Genomic DNA, 17,917 nt, shown 5'->3' on the forward strand with positions numbered 1-17,917 from the left:
AAAGCTAAAACATCTGCACTTGATAATGGCCTAAGGCCGAAATTGAATTAGTGGAAATAAAAAGTTTAACAGTCACTGGCTTAAACATGATGCCTTTCAACTGGATATATGTTTGTGTCATTATTTGTACACCCAGTGTCGGCGATAATGGTGTACGTTTGTGAATACTGTTTACTACAGCACTTTAAATATACCACCCATAAAAATTATTTTTTACTTCTTAGAGCTTCTCTCCCTGCTTTTCCACTAAAAAATATTCTCCTTCTCCTAATTTCTCGTCGTTTAACAGAAACTGCTGACTTCATTCATAGGTAGTAACTCCGCTTTGATGTCAGTTTCTTCTCTTGTCTGCGGATCTCCCTCATTTCCCTGTGCTTTTCTACGGTCGCAGGTTCGAATCCTGCCTCGGGTATGGATGTGTGTGATGTCCTTAGGTTAGTTAGGTTTAAGTAGTTCTAAGTTCTAGGGGACTGATGACCATAGCAGTTGAGTCCCATAGTGCTCAGAGCCATTTGAACCCTGTGGTTTTGTCCTCTTCTAGTATAAAGTTCGCTTCGTTGCTTGCTGCTTTGGCATTTCAGTGAGAAAATCATACCGTCGATTGTACAGGCAACCCAGCTCTTCTGAATATACTTTGGAAAAAGAAGTCTCCTCCTCTTGTGCCCTTTTCACCGCCTGGTTCAAAGTCTTCCGTACTTCCAAACGAGCGACATTAGGAGTTCCACATAGATGCTCTAGTGAAGAAAGCACCGTCGACTCCTTGGTTTTAAGCATTCCTCGCTAGCATTTTGCTTTCTGTCTTGAACAGCGCCACGTCACAATCCCGTCTTCTTTCGTTCTCTTCACTATGTAAGAATAACCTTCATAGTGGCAACTTGGCTTACCGCGAATGGTCGTTCAAACCTCCATATCTTAACTGTTGTGACAGAAATACACAAGTCGTACGATGTCAGCTCTACGACAGCGAGACCGGTACGAAGGCTATATGTTCAGACAGTTGGCTACGGTGGCAGACGAACTCTGTCGGGGTGAAACTCGGCCGTGTCTGGGGAGCAGGTAGTTTAGAGCGATTACGACGGTCCGGACGAAGGTAAGCTGTGACACAAAGGGAGGAGACATTGGGCGCAGGTTTCACAGATTTCTGGAAATCTGGGAGCAATTTTCATGGATTCTGCAGTATTTGGGGAAGGCAGCTTGACACTGGCAAGGGAGAACAGCAGGCAGTCATGCCGTACCGTGCTTTGAGGCAGGTCGCCCTTTGTGCCGCACACAGGGCACCTCCAGGTTATGTCTGGACAATGGAGTTTGTTTTTAATTAGCTGTATGTGGTGCGTGGTGTGCGTACCATTTTTTTGCAGCGTCCCTGAGGAACGCTGTTTAGGACAATACAGTAGGGATTCAAAATTCGTCGAAATACGCAGACTGCAAATGATAACATCTGAGAATGAAATAGGCAACAACAGAGTTTAGGATACCTTTAAAGACTGTGGGTCACCGCCATCGAGCTCAGGACAAAATGTTTAACAAAGCGTAAAAAAAGCTGTTATTGAGAAACCTAAACAATCTAGAAGTGGGCGCGAGGGACACGGCTGTGCTTACAGAGGTCCACCACTACTGGGTGACAAATGAACGTAGAGGGATGGAGACAGCAGGACACAGTTTTGTTGTGCCAAGTGTTAGGAATTTTGTTCATGGTTAAACATCTGAAATGAGAGTAATGGAATGAAACCAGCATCTTCTAAGAATTTCTTATCGGCCGGCGCTCGAAATATTTGTGTTTCAGCCAGTCAAAGCTATTTGACGCCAGAAAAATGCCGAGTCCTGAGTGTTACTTGTTGGAACTTTAGCTACGTCCAAACATTTTTTTCAGCCAGTTGCCATCTCGAGCGTCTGTACAGGCCCGTAGCCACCTTGGGCGATTCTGAACAACAGGCATCTTCTGTGGCAGACTGCACTTCGGCATTTTTCCTGTAGACTTGAACTTGGACGCAGATGCAAGTTAATGGCACAGAGCTAATGACTGATCTGGTGCCCACTTCAGCCGCCTCCTTAAGATTAATACATTGAGATCTAGTTGCAACAGCGAGGCGACCTGTAGAGAAAGTCAATTCATTTTTACTGAGATTCGTTAATTTCAATCATCATTCTGAAGACTTGTTTGTAGTTAAAGATTCAACGTGGTTTCAACTCTGGATGCAGGTGCAAACGCAGACTTTTCTGAGGCTCTTTGTCTCGAAACACTAACCCTTCGGCAATCGCGGAACGATTTATGCGAATACAATTGTTTTATCCAGATAGATGTTCGTTTGAATCATATACTAGATCCCTTGTCCAGTCTTACCAAGGATTATCACTGTCAACGATTGTTAAACCATTTCTCTTGCATTTTTATATAACAAACTGGGCTGACTGTGATTCTTCTTAAATTTCATAGATAACAAATTCCACGATCATTGTTTTGGAGGGCAACGATTTTAATTATATCACATATACAGAGCCATTTTTATATACCGAATTAACATTTCAAACTGTTGTCGTGCATCTTCCCAAAGCGGTGAGTTACACTACTAGCTCGTTCCTTCTATTTGAAGACTCTTTCGAGATACTTATTTGTATACCAGTATTCTCGATCGCGTTTCATTGAGAATTTAATTTATGCTATGCTTTTTTAACATTCTTGTGTCGTCCCTCACACCAAACGATTATGCTCTCGTCTTTTTATGTTTTCTCTGTATCTGGTGCTCAAATCGTACAAGTAGCGCGCTCTGAACTCTGTAATGGATGTTTTTGTATTCTTAGACAAACGATCTGAAGCAAGTAAATTTGGTACGACGAAGAAATGCTTCATACATTCCCCACTCTCCTACTTTGTCTAGTGGTATTCAACGACCCTAAAAGAAAAAAAAAGGAAACTTGTTCTGAAGACTAAAGAATTCTCTCAGTCGCTGTTCTTATTTGCAGTATTATTGGCGGAGAGCATTGAGGGGCACATTAGGTTTTAACATTTCACGCCAATACTGTGAGGTGTTGGTTATCCGTACTTCAGCAGATCTATGCCTGCAAGAAATCGGGAAATGTCCTCTGTTATGACAATCGGCTACCTTTGCTCCACAATGGTCTTAGCGTGGGACGGCATGTGTAACTTACTTTCTGAAGCCCTCTCGTAAAACGGACAAAGAATAGGAAACTTAGTAAGCGAGGACAGAAATGGAAAGACTCTTCACTAAGAAAAATGAACATACACAAAACTACTGACTTGTCGAAAGTAGGCGGAAAGGACTGAAAGGCTCACGTAACCACAGTGTTCATTGCACTCACAGTCGTAGTTCAAATGGTTCAAATGGCTCTGAGCACTGTGGGACTTAACATCTGAAGTCATCAGTCCCCTAGAACTTAGAACTACTTAAACCTAACTAACCTAAGGACATCACACACATCCATGCCCGAGGCAGGATTCGAACTTGCGACCGTAGAGGTCACGCGGTTCCTGACTGAAGCGCCTAGAACCGCTCGGCCACACAGGCCGGGCACAGTGGTAGTGCGAAGTGAAATACTGATAATGGTGAGTGCACTCTTCGATTTTATATCGCGTAAATTATTACGTTGCCAAAGTTGTGATCGTTTGATACTATTATTGTTCTTAAACTAACTGCATGACACATGTTTTTCTCATATTTTCGAAAGAATGCATTTCAAATGCTACGTTTCTCTGAGTTGCGAATTCTTGGATGTTATGCTATAGCGATGGACAAAGTACAAGACTGATATAAACAAATTATTATTGCATTAATTGATTGGTCCGTCGGTTCCTGGTATTACACGACGCCGGTGTAATATTATAGGGTACTGGTCACTTTTTGCCCAGTGGTAAATTCTACACTTCAGTTTTGGAAAAGAATGGAATATACAGAATCATTTACAATGGTGGCAAATTCTAGCTAGGTGTGTATGGCTGGGCAGTATCCACCTGCTTGAAGAAAGACCATAAAGGTTGGACATTTAGAAATGGAGACTCTACTTCTGCAGAGCTTCTGCTTAAACAAGGCCACAGTTACAGGATGCAACATGAAACAACATGCAACATCTTCAAAGGAAGGAAGATGAACCACCTTTATATAATGGAAATTAATAAACATACGTTCACTTGCCCAAGCTTAGTACTGAATGATCAGACTCAGTTCCCCTATGCGCCACTTCTAATGGCAGATATTGTTAATAATCCCATGCAGACAGCTTTATAAAGTACCTCTCCCATTGAAATGCCCATCTTTTTCTTTATTTCAGTTGCTATAGTTTGACTTGCCTTGTTAAAATTTTTCCTTGTATAATTACAGTGGTTTCGTTGACCTGTTTACTCTCATTTGTTATATTCTTCCTATCTGTAATAGCGGACTTTTTTAGTACAAGATTTTCTTTTTCAGTCACTCCATTACAACATGACTCCAAATTTTACTATACATTATTCTACTTGTTTTTCCTCTGAGAACAGTCGCTGCAAATTTTCATGTAGCTCATTATTTAAAGTGTCGCATATTTTATCTAACCTAAATATTATTGCATCGAATTTTTGCTGTAATAACCCCTCTCGTTTTAGTCCTGTATTAAACATTAACAGCGTCATCTTTGGAAACCAAATGAGACGTTCCACAGCAGCCCCACTCTGAAATCCCTGATTCCACAAAAAATTCTCAGCCACACACACTTATCTTTGTACATCAGGATGGCTTAACGGCGGGAAACCAGTCTGTAAAACAGTAAGTGCTGCAGGACGTTACGCACGTCTCGTGTGTTTAGTGTTCATAATCAGTTTTGGGAGGGAGGAGAGACAGAAACAAATGGTGACGTCCCACCACAAAATTGCACGCCTGATCCACTCCTGTGTCGGGATGACGCATACGCGGACCAATGGCACATAACACTCTTATCATAAATTGTAGCACCGTTTGATGGTGTATGTCTAAATGGTGCATTAACCGATTCCTGGTAGGCACATCCGTTAATATCTTTTAGTTCAGATGCTTAATTTGTGTTTACCTATAAAGAGAACCCTTCAATAAAATTATCAACTTCTGCGTGGAATGTCTGGAGAATAGTTTTGGCTAATCTTGCGCAACGCGCCAATCAGACTTTCTGCTGGAGAGTGGCTGTAGGAAACGGCGAAGAACTTAAATAAGGATGACTACCCTGAGATTCGGATCACGTCGCTCTCGCTTGCGATCCCAGCACTTAACCGTTACGCTGCCTTCCTTGATTTCGCAAGCCGGTCGGCCGCTCAGGGCCAGTACGGCACCCGCATGGGAAACACTCTGACAACGAACGGAACTCCCGCTCCAAGGATTTTGCTGGCCTCTTAGTCATACTGCTGAAGCAAATCATAATTCATCAGTTAACTTTATCAGTAAGAGCGGGCCTAACCCAACCGAAAGTACTCTGTCAATTCTAACGGGGGAGATATGGACGTACTACAAAGACTTCCATGGAAATTTCGAGGGTCTTGCACGTCTTACTTGTTAGATAACGTATTTGTTTTAGACTGGATAAATGAGAACTCTTAGCACATCGTTATGGCGTACAGTAGTTTCAGCAGTTATATAAACAAGGGTATAAATTAATATATTTTTGAAATAAACAATTTTTTATATTGCCTTAAACACAAAAAGCTCCCTATGTTGTTTCAAAGTCCGTTGCTGAAAAAAATGTCGCTTCATAGTCCGCGCAACAATACGATGTGTTTTTACAAATTTTTATATGGTGTTTCATCAATTTTTACACGAGACGGTGCAAAGCTACAGTTAATTCTTGCTTTAGGCGATTCAATCGTCTGTTCTACCAATGCTTTCTGTACAAAGAATATGAGTTGAAGTATTTTACGTCAAGTAAATGACAAAGGAGATTTGGGCAATAAATATTTTATTCCATCACTTTCATCTAGTGTGGAACTACACAGAACCCCGCGTCCTTAGAATACAAGTTTACGCGTTAATGTATCAGAAGTTGTCATTATTGCATCAGTTTTAATAACAACTAATTTTCTGCAACAAATTCCAGAAAATTTAGTAATTCTGCAACGAGGAAATGCTTATACCGGAACTTCCTTCATAGAATGATATGAGCTCAATCTAGGACAACATTAAGATTTTTTTTTCAAGTCTCATTCTGAACTCATTATTTACTAACTCTTCGTTTTTTTCAAAAATAGTCTCGCCTAGTTGTAATTAAGAGCATTCATCGTTCTCATTAACTACAAACTACACAGTAAGGCATATTTACGCGTTGCCGTCAGTGATAGTACAGAACTGTTCTTTCCATGGAACTCATATCCGAGATAACCCCATACGTATCAACGAAACATCAACTTAAAAAACGTGTATACAAAAACCATGTAATTCAGGGCGGTGGAGTAATAAAGCAACACAAAATACTTTAAACTGGAACGATCTGTGGAGAGGTCATCTCGAGCGAGCCTCCAACATAGGCCTCTTAATCGAAAGTCCATAATTAAAACAGGTATCTAAAATACACATAATATATATTACTCCAAAGGGGCCGTCGTACAAACACGATAATATGAAAAGCAAATATGATTTCTGCTTGCAGGATGCTACGCTGCGTTTTCATCGATCTACATTGCCTCACGCAGCCAGAAAATCCATCATGAATTTTTGAGGAGTTTCGTTGAATTGTAAAACGCGGTTTAAATTTTCGCAAATTACATCGATTGAATAGAAAGTCAAAACTTTTACCTTGCGTCACTTATTGTTGCAGCCAACTTGTTTAAAACTTCAGTTGAAGCCGCCATGTGTGCCTATCTAGTAGGGGCAGTCGCAACTGTAGGCATCTAACAAAGAAGGACGTCTGGACAACAATTTTGCAGAATTCTACACTATGCAAAGGAAAGGCACTGCCTCGGAGAATGTTATCCACAACTTATTCAAGGTTCCTGGAACAGGCGGAGTAGCGGGCTCCGCCCACACTCCTGATTTTCCGTTATTTCTTCCTGGCTTTGACCTTTCACAATGACGGGACACAAAAATATTTGTTTCTGAACACGGCTGGACTCCTTCTCGAACTGTGTGAGATGCATTTGCCTCCCATGACCACTGGAGTCCGTTAAACCTCCTCTAAGCATGACTCGTTTCCATGAGTGAAATATTTCCAGGCATGAGTACTATCTTTGCTCTTCTCCTTAAACTCCTTCCTTGTCAACAATGTACGAGGGTTGACTGAAAAGTAAAGCCTCTACCTTCGTAACTCTTCAACAGCTTGCATCATTGGTATGCGGCAGGTACTGGTTTGTTACGTAGCCTCTTCCATACAGCTCCAGTTGGCGGAAAGCCTTAGCACTGAACGTTTGTGTTGTTACAGTGTAAAGTATCTAACCCTGCACAGACGGTCTATCAATGCGATTTGAGCAGCGCGCAGACAATGAATTCTTGTCAGCAGAAGGTGCCACCCCCCAGGAGATTCATCAGAGAATGAAAGCAGTTTGTGGTGATTGTGTTGTTGTGAGTACTATGGATCGTTGGGCGAGTAAGTTTAAAAATTTTGAGGCGGGAACATCTGACCTGCGTGACAAACAAAGAGCTGGAGGTCCTGTGACAGCAACCACCAAGTTTCACAAGAAAAATGTTGAAAATTGATTCAGGACGATCGTCGTATCACTCAGAGAGAAATTGCAAGCACAACCGGCATTTCACAAGAACGTGTGGGTCACATTGTTACTTTGCTTGGCTGTCAGAAGATCTGAGCACGATGGATACCCCGGATGCTGACTCCTGAAAGGAAAGCGCACAGACTTGAAATTTGCCAGGAACTCCACTCGCGTTACAAGAATGGAGGTGACACCTTTCTCAATTCAATTGTGACAGGAGACGAAACGTGGGTACACCATTACGACCCGGAGACGAAACGTCGGTCTACGGTATAAGACACAAAGACTCGCCCCAGAAAAACAAATTCAAGACGCAGCCCTCAGCTGGAAAAATCATGGCCACCGTGTTCTGGGATGTAAATGGTGTTATCGATTTCCTTGATCGTGGAACAACAATAAAGTGAGAGTGTTACATCAGAACGCTGCGAACGCTGAAACGACGTCTGACAAGGGTCGGAAAGGTAAAGGGAAATGTTTTCCTGTAGCATGACAGTCCCAAACCACACACTTCACGTGCCACCACAGCAGAACTTCAGAGACTGAATCTCACCACCGTACGGCATCCTCCATACAGACCAGATAGATTTAGCACCGTCTGACTTCCTTCTGTTCCCGACAATGAATGACGATCTGCGGGAACATCATTATGCTTGTGATGAAGACGTTGAGAGAAATGTGAGACTGTGGTTGGGGAAACATAGTGTCGACTTCCTTCGTGACGGCCTCAGAAAACTTGTTCATCGTTGGCAGAAACGTATCCAATTGGCTGGTGATTGTGTGGAAAAGTGAATATCGGTAATTGAAGATCACATTATAAGGCTTATTTCTGCGTTTGATTTATTAAAATATTCCCACCCAAACCCAGTTAACGAAGGTGGAGGCATTACTTTTCATTCAACCCTCGTATTAGTGTTCTCTCCTAATGATACCGCTGCCAACAGGACTCTAAACAGTACCGCAAACAATCTTCTTCGATTAGCTTCAGAAAACAATAGGACAGCTTTCTGTAAAACACAGCAATAATTTGTGTATCTATTGACTACTTAGTACAAGCAACTGGCTTATGTATTAGATGCATAAAATTCACAGAAGATAACCAGACGATGAAGTCACGTTGAAATGAACTACCAACAATCTCAGTCTCTCTAAACCCTATCTTTTGTTACGCCTAAAACAGTCTCAGTTAGGCATTTGTATTTGATACATATTATATTGTTGTATCAACAAATCGCTTGTCCGTTTCACACTCTGTCTCGCAAGAAGCTACAACCCCAGTTGAAGCTATCCTCAATGCTAACGACGAAAAACTGGGTTTCTCCGAGGAGTTCATTCGACCATAATACAACACTCCACAATTTTTAATACAGGGTGATTATAATTCAAGTTCCAGTTTCAAAATGCTGTAAATGAAGAACCGCTGGTCAGAATAGCGTCAAATTTAAACAGAATTATCAACTAAGGGGTAACGTTATGGAAACAAAAAAAATTAACGAAAATTTTCCCACTAGATGGCGCTGTAAGCGTCGTAATTTAAATGGATTAGACTATAAACGACAAATGAATCGGAATAAATCGCCTGTGGTGTGAGTTGCACGTTAAACCAACCGTACTGTGCAATGTGCATGACTCCACAAGTTTGGCGTTCAACAATAGCGGCACTGTTTGTTAGATAAGTCCATCTACCACGGCAGGTCGTACCACATCGGATTGGAATAATTGGTTTTTAACTGTCCAGAGGCCGAAAACCGCATAACAAGCAACACTGAAATCGGTTTTTAATTGCAAAGCAAAATGACATCTGTTTCTAATTGTCGTGAGATTGGCGCAGGACATATGCTGTCCACCTTCTTCTGCCTCATGTTGAAATCCAGAAACAGCATGTTTCACAACAAATCGGAGTGTCTCGCGAGTCACGTTCAGAATATGTTGCGCAATACGTGCCTTGAATTCAACTACGTCCGTTGCTGGAGCACAGAACGCAACTTCTTCCAGATAAGACCACAGCCAAGAATCACACGGGTTAATATCAAGGGATTTGGACGGCGAGGCTGTAGGGGGATGACGGCTGATAATTCTAGCACTTCCGAAATGCCTTTGCAGCTGCTGCTTCACTGGCTGTGCAATGTGTGGTAGTGCTCCATCTTGCAATAAAAATTATGCTACCCACACATTCACGCCGCTGAAGTGTTGGAATGATGTTGGTATGCAAAGGACTCTCACAGTGTTCACCAGTGCCGGTACAGGTAACCGAACCCTCAGGACCCATCTCCTAGAAAAAATATGGCCCTACGATAAACGAAGCCGTCAACCCGCACCATACAGTTACTTTTGCAGAATGAAGCGGTACCGGTTGATGTCTCAAAGGATTTTCCGTTCCCCAGAATCTGCAATTCTGTGTATTGACATGTATGCATGGAGTATGGCACAGTCTCAGTTGAAAAGTCAACACTGAGTTGTACTTTACCGTATTGCCCCGTTTGTTACGACCGTAAAATATGATAAAGGGCCGCCCGGTTTCAGGCGCTGCAGTCATGGACTGTGCGGCTGGTCCCGGCGGAGGTTCGAGTCCTCCCTCGGGCATGGGTGTGTGTGTTTGTCCTTAGGATAATATAGGTTAAGTAGTGTGTAAGCTTAGGGACTAATGACCTTAGCAGTTAAGTCCCATAAGATTTGACACACATTTGAACATTTTATCATAAAGGACAAAGAAGTTTGGTAGCGCACACGAGCAACAAGCTAGGCCCACTGCATATAATGGATAAAGGAGAATTGTTGAATAAAATTGTTGGCGAATTTGGAGTTGGAGCTTCAAGAGTGCTGGATTTTAAGAATAACGCAAACGAAATTGAAGAGTCTTGCTTCACACTTCTCGGTGTGATTATGGATCATTTGACGAAATTGGCGCTGAGTACGAAGACTTTATAGTACATACTGAGGCAACCACGCATCTGGACGACATAATGGTGTATTTTGAACGCTAGGAGAAAACAACTTCGGCCGAACTAATGGTGGTGAAAAACATGCATGATCGGGTTTTACATAGACAGATGGATCTAACTCAAAAGAAAAATACGGATTATTTCAATGTATCAAACTCGCTGTGTCTTTTGAATAACTCGTCAAAAATAGTGTGAAAATAAAGTATAATTTGTGTTCCTTTTGCAAATAAAAAACGCCTTTTTGTTGCTGCAGAGTACAGTATTTTATTTGTTCTAGACGCGTTCTGTGTTTTACTTTACGCGTCTTCAGTGGAATCTAGACTGATGCAGTTTTCGTCTGACAACCGCTATTTGTAGATTATAAAAAAGCTCACCTCATTTTTACGTAAATAAATGTTTACTATAGTTATTCGAGTTTTAGGCTAGTATCTGCATTTCATCTGGTCACTTGCTAAAGGTCGCTCTATAACTTCATTTAAGATACAAAGCACGTTTCCACGTTACGAACGTTTTTCTTCACATTTTCATGTTCTTTGCACTGATTGCTGTAGAGCACTGTTATTCTTCTGCCTCAGTCTGTACATAAGTCACCGAAAAACGGCGATTTTGAGTCGTAATATATGTATCTTCCTATTTGGTTTGTTTATGTACATGTTGTCAACCTAACGGAGTACAAGCTGAAAAGTAACGTCTGTTCATTCCTGTTCTCCTTGTGTATATGTCTGTGTGTTTGTATAGTTGTAGAAAGTCGATTGTGAATAGCTGTCAGAGAATGGTTGAAAGTTTTGGTGGCCAGCTGATATGAGTTTTGGTTTAAATGTTTTATGGAGTAGTTCATGAACGAGTGAGGCGAAAGGTGCTGAGTGGCATTAGCATGATAACAGTCATCTGTTGGATTGTTATTGTAGTGTTTTATCTGTTAATGTAAACAGTGAGTTGTTTGTTATGTATACTTGATCATTCAACATGGGTTTCTTTTCTGCTTTGGTTTTTTGTATGTGTTAATTTTCTTTCAGGGCTAGAAGGTGCTTTTTATTGTCTATTCTAATTATGGTGCTTGTTGTGGTGGCTGCGGATGATGGCCACACAAGCAAAGTTCTTATACACTGATCAGCCAGAAACTTACGACAACCGACCTACTATCGATATAAACCCGTCCAGGCGACAGCAGCTTCAGTTGGCGAGGAATGACCGCTAGTCAGACACATGCATGGTGCATGTAGTATCAGTGAGCATGCTGTCCGTGTGTAGTATGGGGAAGGCGCGCGGTCTATCTGAGTTTGACCAACGACAGATTGTGATGGCTCACAGGCTCGGCACGAGCGTTTTGGAAACTGCACGACTTGTCGCCTGTTCGAGGAGTGCTGTGGTGAGTGTCTTGAACACGTGCTGAAACCAAGGTGAAACCAAGTCCAGAATTCGTGGGGCTGAGCGGTCACCCCTCACTACAGATATCAGATGTCGTTGGCTTGGCAGACTGGTAAGACAGGACAGGCGACGAACTGTGGCGGAACTAGCATTAGACTTTAATGCTGGGCAGAGAACAGGTGTGTCTGGACACACAGTGCACGGAACACTCCTGACGATGGGTGTCCATAACCGACGGCCCCAGCTGAAATGGGAACGTGACCATCGGCACTGGACGTTGGCGCAATGGCAGAGTGTTGAGTAGTTTGATGCATCCCCATAGCCCCTTCATCATGCCAACGGAGGGCGCGAATCTGTCGTCTTCCAGGGGAACAGCTGCTTGACAGCTGTACTGACGGATAGAGCAGCTTGGCAGTAGCTCCATTATGCTCTGGCGAACATTCACGTGGGCATCCATGTGTCCAGTGGAGCTAGTGTAAGGCACCATGACGGTCAAGGAGTATCGTACGCTGGTTGCAGACACCTTCATGACGATCATGCTTCCCGACGGCAGTGAATAAATGCGCCACGTCACAAGGCTAGGAGTGTGATGGAATGGTTCGAGGAACACAGCGGTGAGTTTCAATTGATGTGCTGAGCCCCCCCCCCCCCTCCCCCCAACTCGCCAGATGTGAACTCGGTCGAACACATGTGGGATGTGATTGAACGTGGCATAAGAGCTCATCGCCCCTATCTCCGGAATTTACGGGAGGTGACTTTTGTGTGCAGATGTTGCCCAAGTTCCCTCCAGCGACCTACCAAGGCTTCATTGCTTCCATGCCACAACAGGTCGCCGCTGTCATCCGTGCCAAAGGTGGACATAACGGCTATTAGGTAGGTGGTCATAAACTTATGGCTGATCAACGCAATTTGTGTGTAAATCTGAAAATAAGTTTAACGAGTGTGCTTATGGCATCCAACCCATGTCATTCTAATTTTTTTCCGAAGTTCTGGTTTATTTGAATTTTCGATGATCGGGATGATCTACCGTTCCGCGTAATCCGGATAAGTGAAGTGTACAGAGCTCGCGAATGTTCGCGACGGACGTACACGTCGCGAGCAGTTATACAGTTACAGAAGATAATCTCACTCCAGCATTTTCGACATACTGTTAATAACCAAGTGCGAGGTGCTCTTCTGGAAACGGGACGGTCCCCTCTGTCACTGTTGCCATCATCTTGCCCCTGCCTGCTTCGCTTCCTGTGGCGCCGCCTGCCGTTTCGTGCAGCGCCGAAACTTGCGCAGCTGCCGCCCGCTGCAGGTAGGTACCTTGGCCGCACGAGCCTTGAGGACTTTCCCTTGGCCGCGGTACGTTGACCACCGGCAACCTTCGCCGAAACCTTGGAGCTCGCTCATTGCCACGGCAGTTTTTCCTATTCCACTTTGTGCTCGACTGCTCCTCTCGCCAGCTTCTGTAACCGAGACGGAGGTCTTAACCCCTTTCTGAGCAGCGCAGAGTTCTAAATTGTAATCCTAAGACACAGCGGCCTCTCGCCGCGCCTGCGGAACTGAGCAGACGAGCACCGGTTCCGGGTCTACACTGAGCGACGTCTCTTGCATCTAACTGGAGCGCTTAATGAGAAGTAGTGAACTGGTGAGTGACGTGGCAAGATACGTAGAAATTTAAGAGGTAGACGATACGTGGCTAATGCGATGCCACTGGCCAGCGCTCTGTGACGTCAGCGGAAAGAGAGTAGTTCTGAGGAGTGGATTTCTCTTTTGCATTTAGCAGTACAGTATCATACTACACTGAAGCGCCAAAGAAACTGGCATAGGCATGTGTATTCAAATACAGAGGTCGTTAAACAGGCAGAATACGGCGCTGCGGTCGGCAACGCCTACGTAAGACAACAAGTGTCTGGCACAGTTGTTAGATCGTTACTGCTGATACAATGGCAGCTTATCAAGATTTAAGTGAGCCTGAAATTGGTGTTATAGACAGCATCTCCGAGGTAGCGATGAAGTGGGGATTTTCCTGTACGGCCATTTCACGAGTGTACTGTGAATATAAGGTATCCCGTAAAACATGAAAACTCCAATATATCTGCGTCCGGAAAAAGATCCTGCCAGAACGGGACCAACGACGACTGAAGAGAATCGTTCAGCGTTACAGAAGTGCAACCCTTCGCAAATTGCTGCAGATTTCAAAACTGGGCCATCAATAAGTGTCAGCGTGCGAACCATTCAACGAAGCATCATCGACATGGGCTTTCGGAGCCGAAGGCCCACTCGTGTACCCTTGGTGACTGCCCGACACAAAGCTTTAAGCCTCGCCTGGGTCCGTCAGCACCGACCTTGGACTGCTGATGACTGTAAACATGTTGCCTGGTCGGACGCGCCTCGTTTCAAATTGTATTGAGCGGATGGCCGTGTACGGGTATGGAGACAACCTCATGAATCCATGGACCCTGCATGTCGACAGGGTACTATTCAAGTTGGTGGAGGCTCTGTAATGGTGCGGGGCATGTGCAGTTGGAGTGATATGGGAGCCCCTCATTCGTCTAGATACGACTCTGACATGTGACACGTACGTAAGCATCCTGCCTGATCACCTGCATCCATTCATGTCCATTGTGCATTCCGACGGACTTGGGCAATTCCAGCAGGACCATGCGACAACCCACGCGTCCAGAATTGCTGCAAAGTGGCTGCAGGAACACTCTTCTGAGTTTAAACACTTCCGCTGGCCACCAGACTCCCCAGATATGAGCATTATTGAGCATATGTGTGATGCCTTGCAACATGCTTTCAGAAGAGATGTGAACCCCCTCATACTCTTTCGGATTTATGGACAGCCATGCAGGATTCATGGTATGTTCCCTCCAGCTCTACTTTAGGCATTATTGGAGTCCATTCCAATACGTGTTGCGGCACTTCTTGTGCTCGCAGAGGCCATAGACGGTATTAGGCAGGTGTACCTGTTTCTTTGGCTCTTCAGCGTATTATTTCTGAAGTCAACATCCATTTTTCTCAATACATACTAATCGTACAGGGATCTATGAGGTATCTTTAGAAAGGTTTTTAACTGGCTTTTGACGTGCATTCTGATTTCATGCTAAAACTCACTATTAGTGAAAAAATTTAACGTTTGAGGCACTTCTATCACGGGCAGAAGGGCATCATGGATGCCCAACTTCATATCTATATTTTACGAAGCTAACTTATCAATCACGAATAAGAGACTCCCTTTTCATTTCCTCTAATTAGAAATACCATTTCATTTGCTTTAAGGCTTTATTAACTATAATAATTATTAATTTTATAGAGAAACTACAATCCCCACATACGATTAGACTTATTGTTGCCTAGTGACATACTAGATAAGAAGCGAACACTGGTTCCTAAGCTATACATTTCACATTAATTTACTTATTTGTATTTTACATTCGTATTCCCTATTACACTTACCACGTAAGCGAAAATATTACGGGTGAAAGTTAGAAATCACAAGCAACTGATGACGGTTAAATATTATTGAGCAGTAAATTACATTTTTTACTTCTTTTATTTTGTATTTGTATTTGCTTATTAACTATTAACTTTTGTCAACAACACGGAGGCGTAAATATTATTATTTATTTATTTATTTCATTAACAGTACAGAGTAACCAGCAACCTTGAAATGTAAGAAGGGTCGGATGCTTCTAAATATAACAGCAAAGACTTCTTATTATTACAGTCTTATAGGTATACAGTTGTCAATGCTTTTTTAAATAATATAAAGAGTATAATACATAAAAAATTCTCTAAGGTTACAGAGAACTGAGTGCTCAACAGTTGTTAAAATGGTTATATATAATTTGTTTCTGCCTAGTTGAGGAGAACATAATTTATATAATGCAGCTATCAAAGAAAAAATGTAATACAATAAGTGTGATGAGAATATGTTCAAGTATGTAAAGGGACGTGATATATTATATTTGGATGTGTAATATAGTCGAAGTAGCTTGTTGGTTCATAGTAGTTTATTTCTACCTATTTCAAGGAGAAGGTCTACTATTGTCATAATCAATAAGTGACAAGTTTACGTCGCCAAGAAGAAGAACATTAGAAGCTGTCAGTGAGAAGCGTCGCTCCAAAATGGTTGCTGCAGCTCAGAGACATGCTCAGAGAGAAAGTCGGCATTCCCAAAACTACCCTTATCCCAACAGCTACACTTGTTCCACATACTGGCATTATTTAAAATTACAAAAGTCCGAAAGTTTCGCATGGGTCTCCTGGTAAAGGGTACGCTTCACATTCCGATCATAACTATCAGGCCTTTTAGCTCTTTTCTTAAACAATTTCTTTTATTATTGTTTTATTGGAAAATGGAAAGTAGGAACAAGGTGTAGTATCCTGCCAACTCGTCTAATATAGAGTGCCTAGGAAATTGTTTTCTCGGATCGCTAGACAACAATTAAAGAAAATCATTTAACTCTGCGTAATCACGAAAGTGTGTCGCAAGCAAATGGCGACATGCAAATAATCAATGTCCTTCGGTATATACAGTTTCAATGCAAGCAAAACAAAACAGTTCGTAAGTCACTGCTGTGGCATTTATGTGACGGCTCTTCTTTCACTGCCCGCAGCTATTTTTTTTTTCCTTTATCGTAATTTCATTCCCCGGCCCCATATGTGCAGGGGAGGGCTGGCAGCGGCACAGTTCAAAATGGTTCAAATGGCTCTGAGCACTGTGGGACTTAAATTCTAAGGTCATCAGTCCCCTAGAACTTAGAACTACTTAAACCTAACTAACCTAAGGACATCACACACTTCCATGCCCGAGGCAGGATTCGAACCTGCGACCGTAGCGGTCGCGCAGTTCCAGACTGTAGGGCCTAGAACCGCTCGGTCACCCCAGCCGGCATGGCACAGTCAACCACTCTTCAGCCAAATGTCTTTTACAAAAATACAAAGGGAACTCTTACATAAAAAATGGGGGGAAAAGGGGGACATAAAAATATAGTAAATGGAGATGATGGGATTTAAAATATACACTAATATGGGGACATTGGGGGACAATTAGAAAGTCGATATAAAGTTAAAAGAAGACAGCTGGCAATTCGTTGCATACTTAAAAACACTGGAGTCAAACACAAGGTAAAAGTTGGCCACAGTATAAAATTCACACAGAGCGAGACACTTAAAAAACAAAACCACTGGAAACAACGAAACACTCACAAAGAATTAAACAACCACTAGTAGTGACCTGCAGAGGGACTGGAGGTTGGAGAGGAGGGAAAAAGAGGGTAGGGGGACGGGAATGCGGGAGGAAGAGGAAAAAGGGGGCAGGGGGCACCCCAAGAGGAAGGAGATGGGCGGGGTGGGAGATGAAGAGGAAGACAAGGCAGGAAAGAGTGCAGAGACACTGAAGGGAAGCATGGGAGAGGGAGAGGGTGTAGGAGGGGAAAAATCGTTCAGGAGAAGGAAGGGGGAGGAGAGGGAGCCCTAAGGAGGAGGCAGGAGGAAGTTGGGGTTAAAGTTGGTAGGAAGGCGAAGTTCATTATCCGGGAGGGGTAGGTGCTGGAAGTTGCATTGGGTAAGGAGGTGGAGGGTGTGGAGATGGAGAGAGAGTGGGACACAACAGTAAACGGGCTGGGGGTGGAGAGGAAGAGAGACACCAGGGGGTGGGGGATATCGAGTCGGCGGGCAATGTATAGGGTGCGGATGTGTTCAAATAAAAGGAGAAGGTGGGGGAAGGGGATGACGTCATAGAGGATATGCTTGAGGGACAGAAGGCGGATACATGGCGCTCGAGGATTTGGAGGGGGTTATAGAACCTGAGAGGGGCGGAAATCCAAGCAATCCTGGCATAACAAAGGATGAGGCGGATCAAGGGATTCTAGGTGTGAAGGATGGTGGAAGGATGCAGTCCCTATGTCCGGGAAGATAGCCCTCGGCTAGGCTGAGCGGCGCTTATATTCCCTTCGGGTAGGTG

This window comes from Schistocerca americana, chromosome 3, assembly GCF_021461395.2.
Source record: "Schistocerca americana isolate TAMUIC-IGC-003095 chromosome 3, iqSchAmer2.1, whole genome shotgun sequence".
In the NCBI taxonomy this organism is placed as follows: Eukaryota; Metazoa; Arthropoda; class Insecta; order Orthoptera; family Acrididae; genus Schistocerca; species Schistocerca americana.